This window comes from Thermobia domestica, chromosome 7 (genome assembly GCF_964235325.1).
Source record: "Thermobia domestica chromosome 7, izTheDome1.hap1.1, whole genome shotgun sequence".
Lineage (NCBI taxonomy): Eukaryota > Metazoa > Arthropoda > Insecta > Zygentoma > Lepismatidae > Thermobia > Thermobia domestica.
Genome location: NC_137460.1, coordinates 287411418 through 287431041, shown reverse-complemented (window position 1 = coordinate 287431041; position 19624 = coordinate 287411418).

The following is a 19624-nucleotide window of genomic DNA, read 5'->3' as shown; positions in this document are numbered from 1 at the left end:
ATCTTCATTTCGATTAATGACTAAAAAAAATATCAAATAATCTCAAATTTGGTCACTGTTTACCCAATAACATGGAGCATTAGTAGGAACAGAAATTGTCCAACCCACTGCTTTAGAAAGTGCAGATGTTATGCATATTTTCGGCGCTGCACGATGTTCAAATTTCGCACTCTTTGTTCGGAAATATTATTTCACATATATTTTTAAGCCTACATTGTTCACCCATGCTTTTACTAGTATAGGTCCAGTCTGAGTTCTTTCTGTACAATTTTATTTTCTCTCTGTCTTTCTTGTTCAGTTTTCTTGCGATAGGCAGCGCCACTTAAATTATATTGACTATCCGTATCGTAAACTTTAATAATATATTATTTCTTCATAGAAAAAGCTGCTATGAAAAATACTCTACCACATTAACAACTCAATATACTTTATGTTATACAAAATACAAAAAGAAGCAGTTAAAATACACGTATAAAATGTCTTAACTTTAAGTAGGAACCACATGGAACGGAAACGCAACATTCAATGAATAAGAGAATGGCACAACACACCAGACTGAACCGATTCGGAAATCGACGTTCTTTTGCAGTAGGTTACGTGGAATGTTGCACTAATGCCAAAATGCTAATTTAATGTGAATTTCATAATGACAAAATCAGTTAAAATTATTAACATATTTTTATCACAAACTATATTTTAAGAAACTACAGCTCAACGTTGGACATGACTAAATACCGCTTTCACAAAGAGGATGACAATTATATGCTACAGAAAAAATTGAATACACTAAATTACTGCTGCGAAATTAATTTATTACAGACCACCTTTTATAAAAAAATAAATGCTGTATACTGCATTCGCTTAGAAAAAAGAAGACTACTAATTTTTATGTCGGCCAATACAAAATTAATGGACTCGTAACAAATAAGAAACATATTAAACATATAGATAATGCAAGTCAAAGACAATTGAAATTTGGAAAATGATTTTTCTTATCTTTATCTTTATAAAATACTTGTTAAATCAAAACTAGAATTCGATTCTGTAATCTGAATAGTTACCGAGTTTTACCGAGGGAAGTAAATGGTAGAGCGTTGGCTTCGGATTCGGGAGGTCGTGGATTCGATTCTCGCTGCTGACCATCCTGACTGGGGTTTTCCTCAGTCATACCAGGCAAATGCCGGGATGGTACCTACCAAATAGGCCCTGGCCGATACCTTTCTAAATCCTTTACATTATTATTGTTGTTGCTATGGCCTCTGAGCTGTATCTGGTGATTGTCAAATAAATAAATATGTAAATAGTTCATTGAATGTACGAATAGAATTGAAGTGGTATAGAAGTGCTTAATAAAACAACTTTACAATGTATTATAAAATGTATTACTCTTCACATGACTACGATTATTTAAGTTATTGAGGACTTCAAACTCTAGTGGAAAGAAGGAAATTTATTTATAAAAAATTTATTCAAATGGTGCTGGATAATAAATCTTGTAGCGAACAGTGTTTTAAAACTATAGAAATAAGAGTGCTGAAAACTAGTGTAAGAAATTGATCCATTATATTTGTGTGTTTACAAAATTCTATTTTCCAGCAAAGAATACTATCGTAAAAGTAAACTAAATTCCCACAGCAGAAAGCAAGCAGAAAACAGCTTATTTCTGCGAAAAAAAATAAATAATATAAAATAAATAAAATCGTGTCCCGGAAGAGTGAAAGAAATCAATTACTGCAAATGCTTGGCTTCATGATTGCCGAAGGTGCCTTCAGGTTATGGACAGAACTCGTTGTTTAACATTTATACTTTACACCTAATCACTAGTTTAATGTTTCGCAAATCATTAGTTTAACGGGATGGTACTTCCTTAGTTAAAGATTTAGGAATGAAGGAAATGAGAAAGGAAACGGAAGAGCTCTGAGAAAACACGCCAAATCCGTATGCTCCCCACAAAAACCATATCGCGGAACAACGGTTTGAACGCAGGAACTTCGGGGTCAGAAGTAAACGCCCTACCAACTAGACCATCCAATTTGTATTTTAAGTTAGTATGAACTTAGAAAAATACTTCAATCATCTAAAGAATAATAAATAACTTAGATTAGTTTCCTTTATTCAACGTTCTGTTTCCATTCCTAGTTTTCAAAACCCAAGGAATTTGGCGAAACACAACATATAAAACAGGAACATATGGATAAGAGGAGACTCCATTTACGACTTGTTTTACGGAAAGGTATCAGAATTAAAACTGATATTATATATCATTAAAACTTCGTTCTTTCTAGTGTCCTGGAAACAAATGAATATTATTTTACGATTACTAGAATCGAAAATTCTAAAAGCCCCTATTGGTTTTCTTTCATTTCACTGCTATTTTCCAAACAAAGGAATCAAGTCTTTGTTGCCTACTTTTCGAGACGAGTACTACCATGTATTGTGCCTATGAGTGACAAGCACTTCAATCGCCAGAAGAGTTTTTGTTCCCCTCTCAAAAGCCGTATTCCAGTTACAATAGTTTCTCACGTCTTGTATGAAAGAATCCTGTTTATAAAACTGAATATTACAGACTGGCATTGAAAAAGAACACTGTCTTAAAGGATGATTACAGACAAAAAAGGGAACTTTATTTGAATTCATGTACCATAAATATTGTTCGTACACACCCGCATTATTTTTAATATCAGAAAAATTTTAAAGTGAAAATAAACACTATTTTTTTTAACTTACTGTGAGACGCATCATAATTAATACACAATTACAATATATAACTATTGGTGGACAATGATTACCACTAAATAAGTAGCTACAAATGTGTAACAAATAAATATTGCACTATACGCACAAAGTACAAAATAATCTTTGATATCTGTAAACGTATCGCATATTTAGAGATCAAGGGTCCGGTTATCCATTTACTACTGATCCAATGAATATGCTTATGTGTAACTTCATCATCAATTTTCGTAAAATCATAAGAACTTCTGAGCTAAACCTGTTTGTGAATTAATATACAACATAATGAAAACATGGAAGTTAAAATATGAGTAACCGTATTCTAAAATTCTTTCATTTGTGTGATAAGCTACCTTCACTTAATGCAGAATAGGGAAGTCTGATAAAATTAAAACTAGTGGGAACGAAAGCGAATAAACGGTTGTGATTATGGTGAATCGAAAATGAATTTATCACTGCATTGTTGACCCCACTGCATTTCTGGGTGATTTGGCAATATATTACTCCATTGCACAAGCGAAAAGCAAAAGATAATGCGCACAGATACAGAACGTGAGTTTGTTATACATCGGTAGTGGAAAATACATAAACATTTCAAAAACAAAATAAGATGCCAAATATGAAGCAAGCATTTAATTATATCTGGAATCGTCTTGAAAATCTTCATTTTAAAATTTCTATGAAATCAGGGGATTTTTAAAAGAATTCTCTGATATATTCCGCTTTGTTCAGACATAAGACTGAACGTAGCGGAAATCTTAATTTAATAATACGCTTTTCCTCGTACATTTTCTATACGTTCTCGCAAATTACCTCCTCCTTCTTTCTCTTTTTAACCTGAAATCCTTTTCCTGATGCCACTAATAAAATATACCTTCCCGTGGATCTTGCAGAAAATAAAAATAACTTGATACGACATTCATGCGTTGATTATACGAATTAACTATTCATGGGCAAACACATTTGGCATCCGAGTTATATAAATGAAAAGAGTACTGATGGTTTCAAGCTTACCTATATTTTCCACTTCTTGATTATCGGAAAAAATGTCTTTGTTATTAGCAAAATTGGACGCACCTGCCTCATCGCAAACGACTTCTACAAAACTGTTTGCAAGCTCATCTGAAATAAGGAAAAAATAAAGCTTCTCCTGAATTAGAGAGGTTCACTTAATGTTTAACAATATTTATAAATTGGGAGATGTAAGAAACTCCATTGCCAGGTATCAAAAGATTTTCAAACTTCCTCTGAAGTCTTATTTCGACTAGCAACGTCACGCTATCATGTTTCTTAATGTATCCTTATTGAGATTAATGTATTGTTGTTGATACTAATGATTTTCATTCATTCTAAAGTATCAATTCTTTGTTTTGCAAAGGGTGTTGTTAACTTACAAGGGTGTTGTTAACTTACAAAAGACAGATCCAAAGATTATAATTTTCGAAACGAACTAATTTCCACCTTTACTTTCTCAATAATCCTTCTTGAGGAAATTTTTACTTTATATTTCTTGCCATTTAATACATTTCACTCAAACAACTGAAAAAGTGAATTAAAGTACTATTCAGTATCATCCAACATTTTATTTTTTTAAAGATTGCATAAATCAAAGAATAATCATATAATTTGTTTGGGTAAAAGTTCTAGGATAGCATTTGTCAAACTGCTGTTGGCGGACCAAAAAGGGTCCTCGGGCTCTATTCTTACGGTTGTCTTAATTAAAGCAAAGGTTTTCAAAAAATCATGTGAATTGTCTATGTCAATATATTTGAGAACCTCAAAGAGAATTCGCAAACTACGAATACTTTTCATTTTCACTCTCAGGATTGCTATTTTATAAAGCGTTTATCCAATCTGCTCTTTCTGAGAGCCTTCTAATATTAAAAGAAAGTAATATCTATTTTCTCATATTAATATCATATACACTAAAGGGAATTTTAATCAACAAAACTTAAAATCTACGTATATTCTCATGAATATATGCTCAGAAGTTTAAATTAATAATAATTGTCCAAGTGAACGGAAGAATTACTGTAGCGGCGTTACCTAACCGAAGTGGAAAAATGATTACTGATGCGTGACATGAAGAAATTTCCAGATTTCACTTGTAGCAGCCGGCGTAGCTTGTTGTTCCCTCAATTGAGGAAAGTATTTTAGTGGTATTGGATACACTATGGACTTCTCCAGATCAATGCAACGAACGTTATCCAATTTCTTGGCACAGAACGCGTGCATGCTTGAGGAATTTAACGCAAGATGCAGGATGAGTACTTCTAGCTTTAAGTCACTAAAAGATGGACTGTTAACCTGTGACAAGGAATGTAGAGCACCATGAGAAGAATATAGGACTTTTTGCACTGAAGCTATCTACTGTATTCATTGCATCAATATCAATGACAATTATCTGTAGATGTCTGATGTATTTAAAGTAAGTTATACATTAACTTACTTTAAATATCTTGAACTATTCTTTGAGATAGTCGTAATTACCTCTGTTTAGACATACATTATCTTTTTCTAAGCCTTTTTTCCAGTTACCTAGGGTTGGCTCTTCGGATCGCTGTTCCCGATCCATGTTTGACTTGGCATTTTGTTTCAAACCGGCTACTCACTTGACGTCAACCCTCTCACCTCGAGGGCCTAGATTTTCTATTTGGGTATAGCTTATAATAACAATAAATTGTTCAAAGGAGGGAAGAGTGTTGTGGTCCGTAGAACATTCTAATAAAAGTGGCCCTCATTTGAAAAGAGTTCTAAATAACAAAATTACTGCCTTGTAAGTAACTTTGTTTTACTAACACTGACTCTTACCCAGTTGATTGCCTAAACCAACTGAACAGACTGAAAAAGGTATTTGTTCGAACTCACATTCAAAGTAGCAGCGTCATGTGTTCACTTCATTAAGAATTGGCTTGTATGGTGTGATATGTAATCAATTAATACTGAAACCGGGGGTGGTAGATTCATATCGCTTCCGGTTTTAGTAGAGATATTAGAGTAGAAAGAGAATATACTTTTGAGCGCTTCATTGAAGAAAATTGCTTCTAGCTATCTATTACCGATTTTACCCTATAACAATCAAAGTTAAAAACAGAAGTGTTTATTTTTGCCACTTCCGGTTTTAACGGACAGAGAAGGTGGCACAGACCGCTAGTCCGATTAAAAAAGAGCTTCTTCCTACGTCTTATCGTTTTTGCTCCATAAACTTCAATATTGAAACCGAATGTTCGAATGGATTTCTATTATTCTTGGTTGAGACAGTGTTAATTTGATTTGATTCAATTTTGTGTTTAATGCCCCTTTCAGATGCGAGGCTATACGAGATGTAGACTCACAGCTTAACATGGTATCCTAACTACATGAGCTCCCGCCAGAATCAAACAAGGGTCTCCTACGCCAAAGAATCTGATGCTAACTCCTTTGCCAGATGAGGGTTCTAGTAGACAGTTAAGGATGGAAATGAAATGTATTGTTGGGACGCTTAACCGGAGATCGGAAACCGCTTGTCGTTGTCTATTACAATTTTTACTCTAATGATCGAAGTTAAAATTCGAAATGGTTCATTTGTATCACTTTTGGTTTGGACGTCGCCTGCATCAACGAAGTCAATTCCTCATGTTTGACGCTCTACATTCTCTCCAAAATCGATGGTAATCCATCCACTACTTCTTCAGATCTCCTTGTTTCCAAGACGGACGGTTTTGGGATACTTAACTTCTTAAAAGCTATTAAGAAAACCATTGGCATTAAATGTAAAAATGCTACGGAGTTACAGCTATCGCTTTATTTCAATAGAAGTGTTGTACATCTTAACATCAATGAATAATTATGTAAATAGTACAATGATTAATTTAAACGTACTGTGATGTGACCCGCTTGAAGATCAATCCTATAAATAAACAAGAAGCACTCACTGTTGCTTCACCAATTTTATTTAGTTATGTTTTTAAAAATATACAGCAGTTCATCGAATTTTGGCTGAGAACTTTCAGCACTCTCAAATAGTACAAGACAAAGGTAAGAAGGCATAGGAGTCTTTTACATTCGAACGTGGGGACCAAAAATTACGTTTGAAAATGGATACATTGGATAGAATTTGGAACTTCATTATAGACACCTTCATCGTCAGCACAAAACCAATGATGAAAAAATTAGGATGTACATTCTGTGGATTCGCAACCTGTACATAGGACAACGAGTCAAGATTCGCTTGACTAAAGGAGAAATCAATACTGTGGATATTGGAAGAGGAGTCAGACAAGGATGTAGTATGTCGCCCCTATTATTCAACATTTACATTGAATGGTTAATGAAGGAAGCATTAATGGGAATTGGAGATTTCAAGATTGGAGGGCAGATCATTAACAAGATCAGGTATGCAGGTGATACGGTTATTATAACTAGAACCGGAGGAGGACTACAGGAGATGATTGACAAAATAGTTGACACTGGGAATGAACATGGAATGAAAATCAATATCAAAAATCGAAAGTCATGAGAATATCCCTTGGAAATGCGCCCCTCAGACATTTACAGACATTTTTGAAAAAACGTAGGTTTTCGAATATTGTGTAAAATTGCACGTGTTTTGTAAGGGAAAGTGGTGAAGAAAGATGTGATCAATTTCAGTGTTAAGGAAATTTCGTGTTTCAAATATGCGAGAATTGTTTCTTGTGACGTTGAGCGATCTTTCTCGCAATATAACATGCTTTTTAGGGATAATCGTAACAAGTTTACAATGGAGATCTTGGAGAAAACTATGCTGGTCCATTGCAACGCTTCCAAAGAATAGTTCACTAGAAACTAACCATTTTAAAACAGAATTTAACATGTTCACAATATACATAATATTTAAGTTTCTGTTGCGAAATATTCTTGTTTCTGTCACATATTTTTCTGGTTTTATCACATATTTTCAAAATTTATAGCACATAAATAAATAAATATTTTTGAGTTTTTTAGCACATGAAGTTCCGCTCTTTATGCATAATACATATATCCAAGAAGAATTTATACTTACTTGGTGAATCTTCCGTTTCAACTTTTATAAATTCAACAGGAATTAGATCATTTCTAACATCAGTCGACTTCACGCTTTCTTCCACTGTCTCCACACTTTCTTCAGCTGCTGTAGACAACCCTATTTATAACATAAAGCATATCAATTTGTAAATAAAGATAATAACAAACATTAAAACATTTAAGAGTTATGGGTTTAGATTAGATTAGATTTACTAATCATCCTCTAGAACATATTACATGTACATTTGTACAAAATGGTATAGAACTTGTCAGTATATAATACATACAATACTTCAGTATACAATGTTCTTCTTTGACAACTTGTGAAAATATATATAGGCTAAATCAATTCTACAATCTATATAACAATAATATGTATATATATGACTTATTTACTATTTTATTTACTTAATACTTTATATATATATGTATATTTGTATTTATCTTCTAATACATACAATAAGGATTTAATCATTTTTCGAAGTTTGATAATGAACTCTTAAGTTATTCATCTACTGTATAAAAGGTGTTATTTAATAGCAGTTTGCGCACTGAGTTGACAAAGACGCTCTTTTCGTTAGTATTTTTTATGTACCCAGGTAGCTTATTATACAGTTTTACACTCATATAGATATGTGATTTTCCATATGTAGATGTTCTATGAGACACAGTAGATAAGTTATCTTTTCTACGCGTAAGGTGGAAGAGTAATTAGGTGGCAGGTGGCCAACAGATGACGCCCGGGGAAGTACAACTGAGGTGACTTCCCATCCAACCATTAACTTTGGTACTTTCACTTTTACTATAAATTTCTATGATCTAAGATATCTCTTCCAGTTTGTGTCTGATGAAGATAACGTTACGTTGACGAAACTGTTACCCTGAAATTTAGCTTTTAATAAATAAGTGTATATACTCTGATCAGAAGTGTTAATTATTCCTATAGTATAGGTGTTGTTGCAGAATCCGAACAGAAAAACAATATGATGTAAGAACACTAGAGAAAATATGTGAAATATAGGAAAAAAATAAAAGAACAGCAATGATGATTGAACGGAACGAAGCGATCTGTATCCAACACGACTCGAAGACGAAAGAAATAATGTAAATAATTATTTTATCATATTATATAGAATGGAAATATGCAAACGCGCACACAATCATAGTCATACGTCTTGCAAATAAAATCAGAAAAATAAACACGCTGCTGAACAAGACTGCACTTATTTAATATAAAAAACACATTTACACGTGACGTTTTGATCTTCTAGCCAAGATCCTCATCAGACGTACACTCGATATTCTTAAACGCAAACGCGATATCGATATTCTAAATACATTTTATGCGGTAAACTTCAAACGCTTCATGAGGGTTTGCATAGCAGTAATTTACAGGTTTTCCAGAGTGAACATCTTGACCTGAAATTGCCTCTAAGTCTGTATGAATGTCCCCTTTCTTCAGAGCGAAAATCAGTTGCTTTTTATAGTTCGTTTGACGCGCCCAAGAGGCTCCTCGAACAAGAAGCGTTTCTGGTGGGTATATTTTGTTTGTTAATGGGGTTCTCCGAGGTTTGGTTTACTCATCTCTCATAAGATTCTATCAGGCCACCGCTATGATTCCTATCTAATGAATAAACAGAATTAGTTCGAAAGAGTTCTATTAAAAACAATCTGACTGATGAGTATTTAAGTTAATTTCTGAGAATCACTGCCTCTCAGTTCGAACAAGATTATGAGAAACTTCAATCAATGATAAGGCTTATTATAACAAGAATTTTGTTCCATATACCATTGTTCTTTTTAAGAAATTTCATTGCCCTGCCTAAAGGTTTTTTTTTCTTTCTTTCTTTTGACCCTCCCCTAACATGTATATTCCTATCATGGGTTCCAAGGATAAAAATATACTGTCCGGATTGTCGAAACACTTATGTATATCTACGCATTCGATAAGAGAAGTCAACATTTTACTTAAGACTTCTTCGTTACTAAAAGGATTGGTCTATAAATCCTATTATTAAGACAAAGGAAGAAAAATTCACTTTAGACAAAGGCGGTCTACATAAGGAATGGGATTATATCATTAACAATGACAACATCTAAATCTTATGAAAATTTCCTGTTCTACCAACTTGAACTTATCTAGTTCCACAACGGTTTTAGATATGTTAACAATGAAATGTCATTGCCACCTCTGGTTCTGCCACTATGCCAAACGCTGCTACCAGGTAGATACGAGAGAAAAATATTGGAAAGGATTATAAATTTAAAAAAAAAAAAGCATCAAAACATCATTATTTATACATAAATGGTTGTTAATTTGTAAACATTAACGTGTAACAGGTTGAAATCAAAATAAAATTGAATTGCAACTTACGCTTTGCAGAGTCCCTTTCGGAGATTGCGGGAAGCAGTGGGCTAATACTATTAGTAGACATAATTTCCATTACTTGATTGTAGTATTTAGGTGTATGAACCATTTCCTTATGTAAAGAAATGTCTTTTCTGTATCTACTACATGCCTGTTTTAAATAGATCCACTTTGAACGGCATTTAGACACTGCTACTTGCTTGTTTCCTGAAATTCGTACGCCTCTTTCAATCATTACATCTACAACGAATCTCCATATTTTTGTTTTCGATTGGCAACTACGTAAAAGAGATCGAAAGGTTTTCGTCTTCAAAATTTCCAACAAAATCTCTGTATAAGTCTTGCCATTTTCAACTTTTCTTCCCCAAAGCCGTTCAGGGTTGCTAGTTTCGCATTCTGAAGAATCTACAATAAGAATATACAGGTTAAGTTTCAGTTAATGCTTTTGATATTAATATATGACAGTTTTACTACATCCGAGTCTCACAGCTAAAACGCTTATCTTAGGCGTACATGTTTGCATGTTGAAACCCAGCTACATATAACACTTCTATTTATTTATTATTATGTTTCATACCAGTGTATTTTCCAATGATATTTGAATTCTGGGAAATTGTAGTGTTTTTAAGAAGTTTATTATTATTATTTAAAAGAAGATGTCAAAGGAGTACCATTTAAATTTAAATTATTAACTAGATCTACTATTCCAAGGTAATGTTTCCTTAATAAAGATACAGACGATTGCGTAGTTATCGAAATTTTAGGCTTCTAAATAAAAATACAATAATACGCAATTATAGATAATTGCGTAATACACTAAAAATGAAAACTTTATTTACAAGTTTTTAACATACTAAAATATTAGGTACGAAGCCGAAAATACTGAAAAATTAGCTTGAGCCCGTGAACTAATAATGATTTGAGGTTAACGATGCATTGTATCTTTTGTTTAATATAAATGCTGTCTTCTCTTTATTGGTATTCATAGATGAAGTGAAGAATTGTCGATATATTACATATATGCCTTCTCCGCTATTCTAGAAGTTAGTGTGCGCGCTGTGGGTGCGTGGTGTCTCCGGGTAGATTCCTGGAAGGAAAGCCTTAAAATCTGAAAGCATTACCGTAATTCCTGAAGAAAGTATTACCGTAATTATGGCCAGCATTTATTATCATTATTTGATAAATCTCTAACTACTACAAATTTATCTGTACTTCATAAGCTGATAGCAAAAAAATTAACATTATAGGTTTGGTGAAAGTTTAATGAGAGAAAGGTTTGGAAAACATTAACTTTGATGCATCACTCAAAGCGTGTAAGTTCTCTTCTTCCTACGTTACAAACCAAATAAGAAATACTTAACATGACACCACACTTACATTACTTTTATTCCAGATTTACTTCTCGTACCTCTATGTATTTTAATCGTATGCTCCACCCCTTATTTTAAATTGTCACCAGCTATTTTGTGGGCTCAATTAATAAAAAAACGGGTTAATTAATAATTTTTATTCATTAGATTCCGTGAACATTATAGTTTTGGTGAAGTAAATACGAACGCTATTACGTCGTTAATTTTATCTCGTCGCATCGCTACACCAGCAACGTAGATTATTTTCTAAAGTTATACAAACTAAACAATAGTGCTCTGTTCTAAAGCGTGACAGACAATCCCTTCCCAGGCCCTTTTGGCTCCACCCTGTTGCCTTGTGAGCATTTCCGCCAATCACTGAAGAGTATTCAGCAAGCTTCATGATGGCTGAATTTAGCAAAGTTTGGTAAGAACAGTCCACCTTCGATTAGAGATGCGTATCGACACGTAAGTACATTCTCTTCTGAAGCCTAGTGATAGATCAATAATTCTATAATTGACCAGGCCGTTTCTTGAAAATTAAGCACACTGACTCGCGTAGTAGGAGTAACAAACATTTAGTGGCAAAAAGTTTTTGTTCGGCCAGAAGCAAAGTTGTTTGCTTAGCACTGTTACATTGGCGTAACGACGTTCAAAGTCACTATTTAGTATATTGGTACAATCACAGTGTGGAGAAAGAGCCGATGGATACAAAATTTTACCGTTTCTCACTGGAGGATTTGTCCATCAAGGAAAAATTAAGTGGAGTTCGAATACACAAGGAAACGCCGTATCTCCTCCACTACTTCTTCTGTTATTCCAAAGTGCAAACTAGTATGTGCGCAAAGTCATATGCGAGTGCTCATTATTGCGTATTCTCTGATTAAGATGATACTGCACAACATGCGACTGTGAGTATATACCTAAGGGAAAAAAGTGCAGTGCAGTGCAGTAATATGTTAGGCCACTATACAACATAATTAATCAATAAATATATTTTTAGAGTTCTCATGATAAAAATTATTGTATGATATCATAAAAACCGTCCTTTTAATTATGTATTGTCATTTGTATATTGTCATTGTGTAGTAACAAACACAGAGATAAAATATTATACTGGTTAATTACGTATTTTGTTATTCCAAATTTGAGTATTGGAATAGAAACGCAATCTGGTTGTAATTTATAGTGCTTGTCAGTAGTCAAGCATTTTCTAGTAACACAATCTATTCAATAGCAATGGTGAGTGCTCTTTATATTCATTATCGTAAAATTCCAGAGATTAATGGTTATGGTAGTACTCATGAGTATTGTGGATGGATTTTGTGGTTGCGCATCGATCCCAAAATCATGTACGAATTATCGATCTTCTGAATATTATAAACCAAATAACACCAAAAGTTACTAATCAAACTCTCTAGAAAGGTGTTGCAAATGATTAATCTTTAAAAAAATCTATTAAGCAAGCCAAAAACAAACAATTATATATATAAAGTAAGTGCAACACCAGTAACTGACACTGCTCCAAAAGCTGACACTTTTACATTAAACTGGACATAATATGGTTATTTGTGACCATTAAAAGATTTATGAACGCACCCATTTTTCTTGGTGGTTTGGCAACATTGTATTTCATTGTGGTTACTTTACGCACCAACTGATAGAAGCATGCCGAAGTTGAATTACGTGCTATGAGGAAATATGCAGGTGAGAAGAATTCTTAAGAAACACGGCAAGAAATAACTTACCTCGTTACTCTTTTATGATTTTTTTTTAAGTTCAGTAACATGTTGAATATGTATAGTGTTGGTGAAACATGATAGTGAATCGCGGGAGGAAAAATTTATTAAATTTCAAACCATAAACGTTCAGGGTGGGGGTGTCAGGTATTGGTGTCCTTTTGTGTAGGGTTGTTCCAGTAGCTAATACTGCATGTCAGGCATTGATAAACAGTATAACTGCATTAATTTATGAATTCCATACATAATTGCACGAGAAAGTAATTTGTCTTCTGTTATCGATTTCACTAAATTTGGAGGTATCCTTCTAAAAGCTGACAGAGACTGTCACTTTTTAGAGCAGCAAAATATTGTTTTGTGCCAAAACCTGACATGAAAAATTTTCAATGAATTTCAGTAACGCATTGGTGCATACATAGTTATTTCACAGAAACAAAGTGTTTTGTGATTGTTCTTAAACAGATCTAAAACAAAATAAAAATTCATGCTTTTTAAAACTTTTTATTGGTTAGAACAGAGAAAAATAGTGGCACTTCCTCCTCTTGTTGGAAGCTGCATCAGCCAAGGTGTGTAAACGTGTTGGAAAAGCCTAGAGCGCAGTGTTTTATCCAGGCACTTTAGCGGGCAAAAGTCCCCCCTCAAAGTTGTAGAATTCTCCCCAAAAGTTTGAAGATTTCCCTTTGAAACATTATGTTATAGGTATAGGTAATGAATATGGTCTCCCCCTAAAGATTTAGATTCCCCCCAAAATCGAAGACTAGATAAAACACAGTGAGTGTGTCACGTGACCCGATTGACCAATCAGCTCGCGAAGGTGGTGATAAATAAATAAAATATTAAAATAAGGAAGAAATAAAATAAATAATAATTAGTTATTTAGTAATACATAATCAACATCGCCTACCAGTTTCTTTTCCTCCTACCAGCACAGTTTTGGGCTTCAACACGCCCATTGCCTCTTGTATAGACGCTCCATCACCCTGGTTCAGAATATACTCTATAGTATGAATGTACATAGGCATTTTACGCGATTTTTTTTTTTTAAATAATAATCATTTTACTAAATTGAGGCAAACATTACACGCTGGTTTGAAGAAATAAAACAAATCTAGAACGCAAATAGCCTACTTGATATTTTACAAGATCTATCCAGAATTTTTGCGCAGACGAGACTGCATTCTTTTTGTGTCCGAAAGGAAATAAAGTGTTAGTTCGTAAGGGAGAAAAAAACTGCATACACATATGCAAGCAATGATGAAAAATAATGTATGACAACGCTGGTTACAGCTAGTACTTCGGTTATTTTGACTCCCCCGAAGGTTCTATACAGTTACAAATAAATACCAGCTTTTGTAGCTAATTCAATGCCTAAAAATTAGGGATTGGTAGATCTGAGTCAGGTCGGATGACTGGGAAAACATTTTATGAATATATGACCATTCAACCATGGCTTGTAAAGTCAAATACTAAAACTCGTGTGTTGGTTTTCGTTGATGACCATGCATCGCATCTCACTGAGCCTCTAAGCACTTCTTGTAGTAACAATGGTTGTATCCGAATTACACACATGCTCTTCAATCGATGGATGTTTCAGTTTTCCATCCACTCAAGAGTGCTTGGAAACGTGGTGTGCATCACTGGAGAATCGAACATGACTGTAGAAAGCTGACAAATGAAGACTTTGCACCTCTTTCGGAAAAAATAATGAAAATGTTAATAACACCATCTACAATACAAAATGGGTTCAGAGCATGTGGTCTCTGCCCATTCAACGCTGATAATGTAGACTATCAACAGTTCATGAAGTTCATGAAAGGAGGAACAATTTTAGAAATCTCTTCCGGTAATCTCTACAAGGAAACTCATCATGGCCAAATAAATTAATTCCTGTGTTTCTTGGAACAAAGAATTCGTACTAAGAAAGTTAAAGAATTATCCGACTGCGATGGCACGTGGTTAGGCAATATAGAAGATAAAAATATTTTCCTTCCGAGGAAATCTATAAAACTGGATGCAGAGAAGTGTAACACACGTGAAATTCCAGCCAGAATAGACAAAGAACAAGTTACGGAAGAAACATCTACTAATCAAAATGCGGATGAAACTACTAATATATCAATTCAAAGCACTTCGGAAACTACGGGAATTGACGTGCCTACGCCAGAATAAGTTACAAAGGTAACTAAAATTTCTCCTCATCAAAACAGAGGTAAAACTATGTTTTCAATTCCAAGGACTTCGAAAACTACAGGAACTGACGTTTCCGCCCAAGAACAGGAAGCTAAGGAAATACTGATACTCTAATTCCCTCACCATTTAATAGAGCTTTATTTTGGCCGATCATACAAACACACCTACCTTCAAGAGTAAGAGAGAGAAAATACCTCCAGTCGCAACCAATCTGAACATGTGTTGGTCTTCCGGCGTGTGGTGCGTCGTCGAGTATGTATTTATATTACATATGGACACAAATAAGTTTGTTTCGCCTTCGTGTTATTATGCAGCAAGGGGGTTGTGCTGGGAGGGGTCACATAAGCTTAAAACGAAATCCAAACCGCTTCTTAGCTTACATTCAAGAGAAATTGTCCATTTGGACAAGAAAACGAGACTAATTGATCACAAATGCGATGAGTCTGCCGACTCACTCACGAAGGACTGATTCCTCATAAAAATACGTTGCACTGATCTTGACATAATTGTTAATATAATTTGCAAGAGTCATTTCAGAGGGACAAAAAGATAAACAGTTGCACTAATAAAACCATTATACAGAATTGTATACAAATCGGAAAACGTCTGCGGGAAAAATCCTGTTATTACTTTAAATGCACAGCAATAAGGGAAAATCCCATGGCATGTAAAATTTTATGGCCAACGTATCATAATCTATACGCTGAAACTGAGGTATTAAATTATAAATTTAGTCTAGATATAATTCAATTAAATTAAAACTGAAAGTCCAATCCGAGCTAATGTTGGAAGCTACATAGGCAGTCGATAAATTTTGCCTATTTCTATCAATATATTTAAGCAACCGTGGCTTCTTAATGAAACAACAGGCATTCAGGCATACAATTTGGTTTCGTTTCGTGTGTTTAGGCTTAACATCCTTATGTAATACCGAGGTAAGAAAAAGACTTTCGCTTAAAGTGACATCCGAACCGCTACTTGGTTTTACACTTGAAAGAAGGGTTGTGGTTCAACCGAGACCTTGATTAAAAGCTGGAAGGGAGATAATACTAATGCAGGTGGTATGATATGGGGAAACGTCATCATGAAGTTCATACTATTTAAAGCATTTTTCGTTTTTTATTTATTTATTTATTTTATTTTATTTTATTTTTTTTTTTTTTTGTTTAAGCCAGTTGGATTTTTGAAAAAAAAAACTGGTTTAAACCAGCCAACCCTGCCCATGCTATAGACCGAAAGAAAAGACGTACTTAACAGGATACCACTTTTGCGTTGTTTTTATTTTTAGTACCTTTATTAACTGCAACCGTATGCTTCTCTACTTATTTTAGGGAGAGCGGTGCTCAGTGATAGAGAGTTCACCTCAGGTGCTTGGGGTTCGTGGTACGATCCCAGCTCGACCCGGTGGACTTTGTAGTGGACACACATCGTGTTCGTGGGTTTTCTCAGGGTTCTTCCGTCTCCTCCCACTTTCTTCATTCCACCCTATCATTCATTCCTCATTATCACCGTCTCCTTTAGCCTAACCGGCATAATCGTGGGACGTAAAACTTAAAGATTTCATTTCATTTTTTCTACGTACTGTAATTTATGTTTTACATATTATAATGAAAAACACCTAAAATTATTAACCAATCTGTTTCTAACGAAACGGTGGTGCGAAAGGTTAATATTAAAAATTATTTTGTATTGGACAAACCAAAATCATACATATATAAAGAAGGAAAATTAAATAAACTGGCACCGGTGTCTCACAAAACGAACACAGAAAGATGTGAGGACTACAGAGTGGTGTTTGTTGACTGATATAGAAAAGTATTTTATTCGAGTGAACTGTAAAGTATCGATGTTAGTTAAAAAAGGCTGAGTTGGAAATGGAAGGACCCAACATTATTAAAAAAACTTCTATGTAAACCAAGAACTGCCAGGGAGAATAGATAAGTAATAACAGAAAGGAGTGCTACTGCAAGATGAGTTCGATACAGACAACGCCTGTCAGCAAATCATGTAAAAAATAATGAAGGTTCTCCATAAAGAAGTCGATATTTCGGTACGAGGAAGAAAGATTCGGCATATTCGGTACGAAGATAATATAGTGTTGCAGAATTCGAACCGAAGATTAATATGATATAAGTACACTAGAGAAAATAACTGAAGTACATGGAATAAAAATCAGACAAAAGCAATACTGATTGAACGAAAAGAAGCGTTCTGTATCTAATACAGAAAGAAGATGAAAAAGTAAGGAATTACTCTGTTATATTTTATGAGATTGAAAAAAGCAAAACCAATGAAAACTCTTGAATAAGTTCGAAATGTGAGGTTTTGGAATGAAGAAAAGAAAAAAATGGAGCGAAAGTAAAACAAATGACGAGTGCAGAGAACAGCAACTAAGAAAAGAAAAAAAATATTGAATGCACTGAACTGATTAGGGCACTGAAAAAGAGCTATATACTGAAGGATGAGTAGAAAGTATGGTGTAAAAAGCATGTGATGAGGGAGACGAAGTTATAGACAGTATTTAAATTCTTCTTCAGAGGAAAAAGTTAGGTAAAGAATTAGTCACGTAGCTTTTGAATGTAGTTTTTGTATTAATATATATTAAAAGCATTAAAGAGTACAAAATAAAGAAACAAAATTATACTATAAAGAAAAAACTAGGGTGCACAGTAATTCTGAAAAAAATACTTGAGAAATTCGACGTATTTTCGTTAAACCCAGCTTTCACTTACGTTTACGCAGTCCAAAAGTAAATTCCGAAAACCGTTTTTCCTACATCACTTCGGTCTGAGAGGTACCCAGATGAGAGATGGTGGAATAAAGAGAGAATAAGAAAAGCGAAGAATCCTGAGAAAACTACTGTTACAATGATGTGCACAAGAATCTCATCTCCTGACATCGAGCCAGTATTACTTAGAACACTTTAGGGAGATTAGTGTGCGTCTTGTTTCCGTTAGAGCAATCGCTTTTGCTCCAGAGTTCCTCGTTCCATCTGAAGATGTAAGGTTCTTATGCACAAAATTATATCCATGAATTTTCTTGGGATTCCCTTGTTTTCTCTAAATTCTACTGTATATTTACGTTCCTCAGAGAACCATTCCTGATCGTCTTCTTCCACTCTCTTCACTGCCCATCCTTGAACTGGATACATTGTTTTCTGTTTCTAAACGAGATCCCTGAATGTTCTGTGCAGTTCTTTTAGTTCGTTTCTCTAATACTGAGGATCAAGACACTCAAAAACTTTTACAAACAATACGGACATCATTGTAATATTTCCAAGTCTCAATTTCACACTCCTGTTTGTATTTTAAATAATGATTTCTTAAATTCTCCCATCGATAATAACACTTTGCGCCAGAAATACGCCAGTCTGCATGAGCAAACCTTCTACGAAATTTATCTGCAATCTCTTGCCGCGCTTTCATCTTTGGTGTTCAAAAACTGATGAAATTATTGTTCCTTTAAAATATCGAGTAGGACCTGCGTAGCATTTTTGCCATCCTTTATTTCTTTATCCCAATAAATGTGAAGTGTTCTCTTGTTAGAAATTACGTTACCTATAACAGTTTCATGATTCCAGGTTATTTGCTTCAGCGAAAATATATTTTGAAGCAACACTAAGTGAACAAATGACCATAGATTAAAAAAGCTTTCTAGGAATTTCAAAAATGATAATCTGGTACTTGTCGAATATTGTTAGTTATGCTACAATTTTGAAATTTATTTTCTTAGTCTATTAAGTAAAATTTTCTGCAATAGACATCATAAAGACTTAACAACCTCGCTTGATTATAAGTAATCATCCGAGTGCGAAATTACGGTTTAGAATATTATAATCTCAGACATTCAGATGAGTTCTAATGATTTAAAAAAAAAAGAAAAAGAAAAAGAAAAAAAAGAAAAGAAAGAAAGAAACAAAAGTAGGAATTTTTGGTCAAACATTATGATCGCTAGCATACATCCTTCCTACATATGATTCCTTGGACGCATTAAGATGGAACAAAAGCCACCAGAAGAAAAGGGAACTTCAGGTTCGGTGCCTGAGTCGATTGGTCCGCCGCAATCTTCCGGCTCTCCGCAGTATTTCCTTCCGAGATTATATTCATTAGATTTAGAGATTATATTCATTAGATTTAGACAAGCCGAATGTTGCTAAGACTAAATTCATACACCAGAAGCTCGGAACTCATTCCCGCCCACTGGATCTAAGACAGAAGACCATC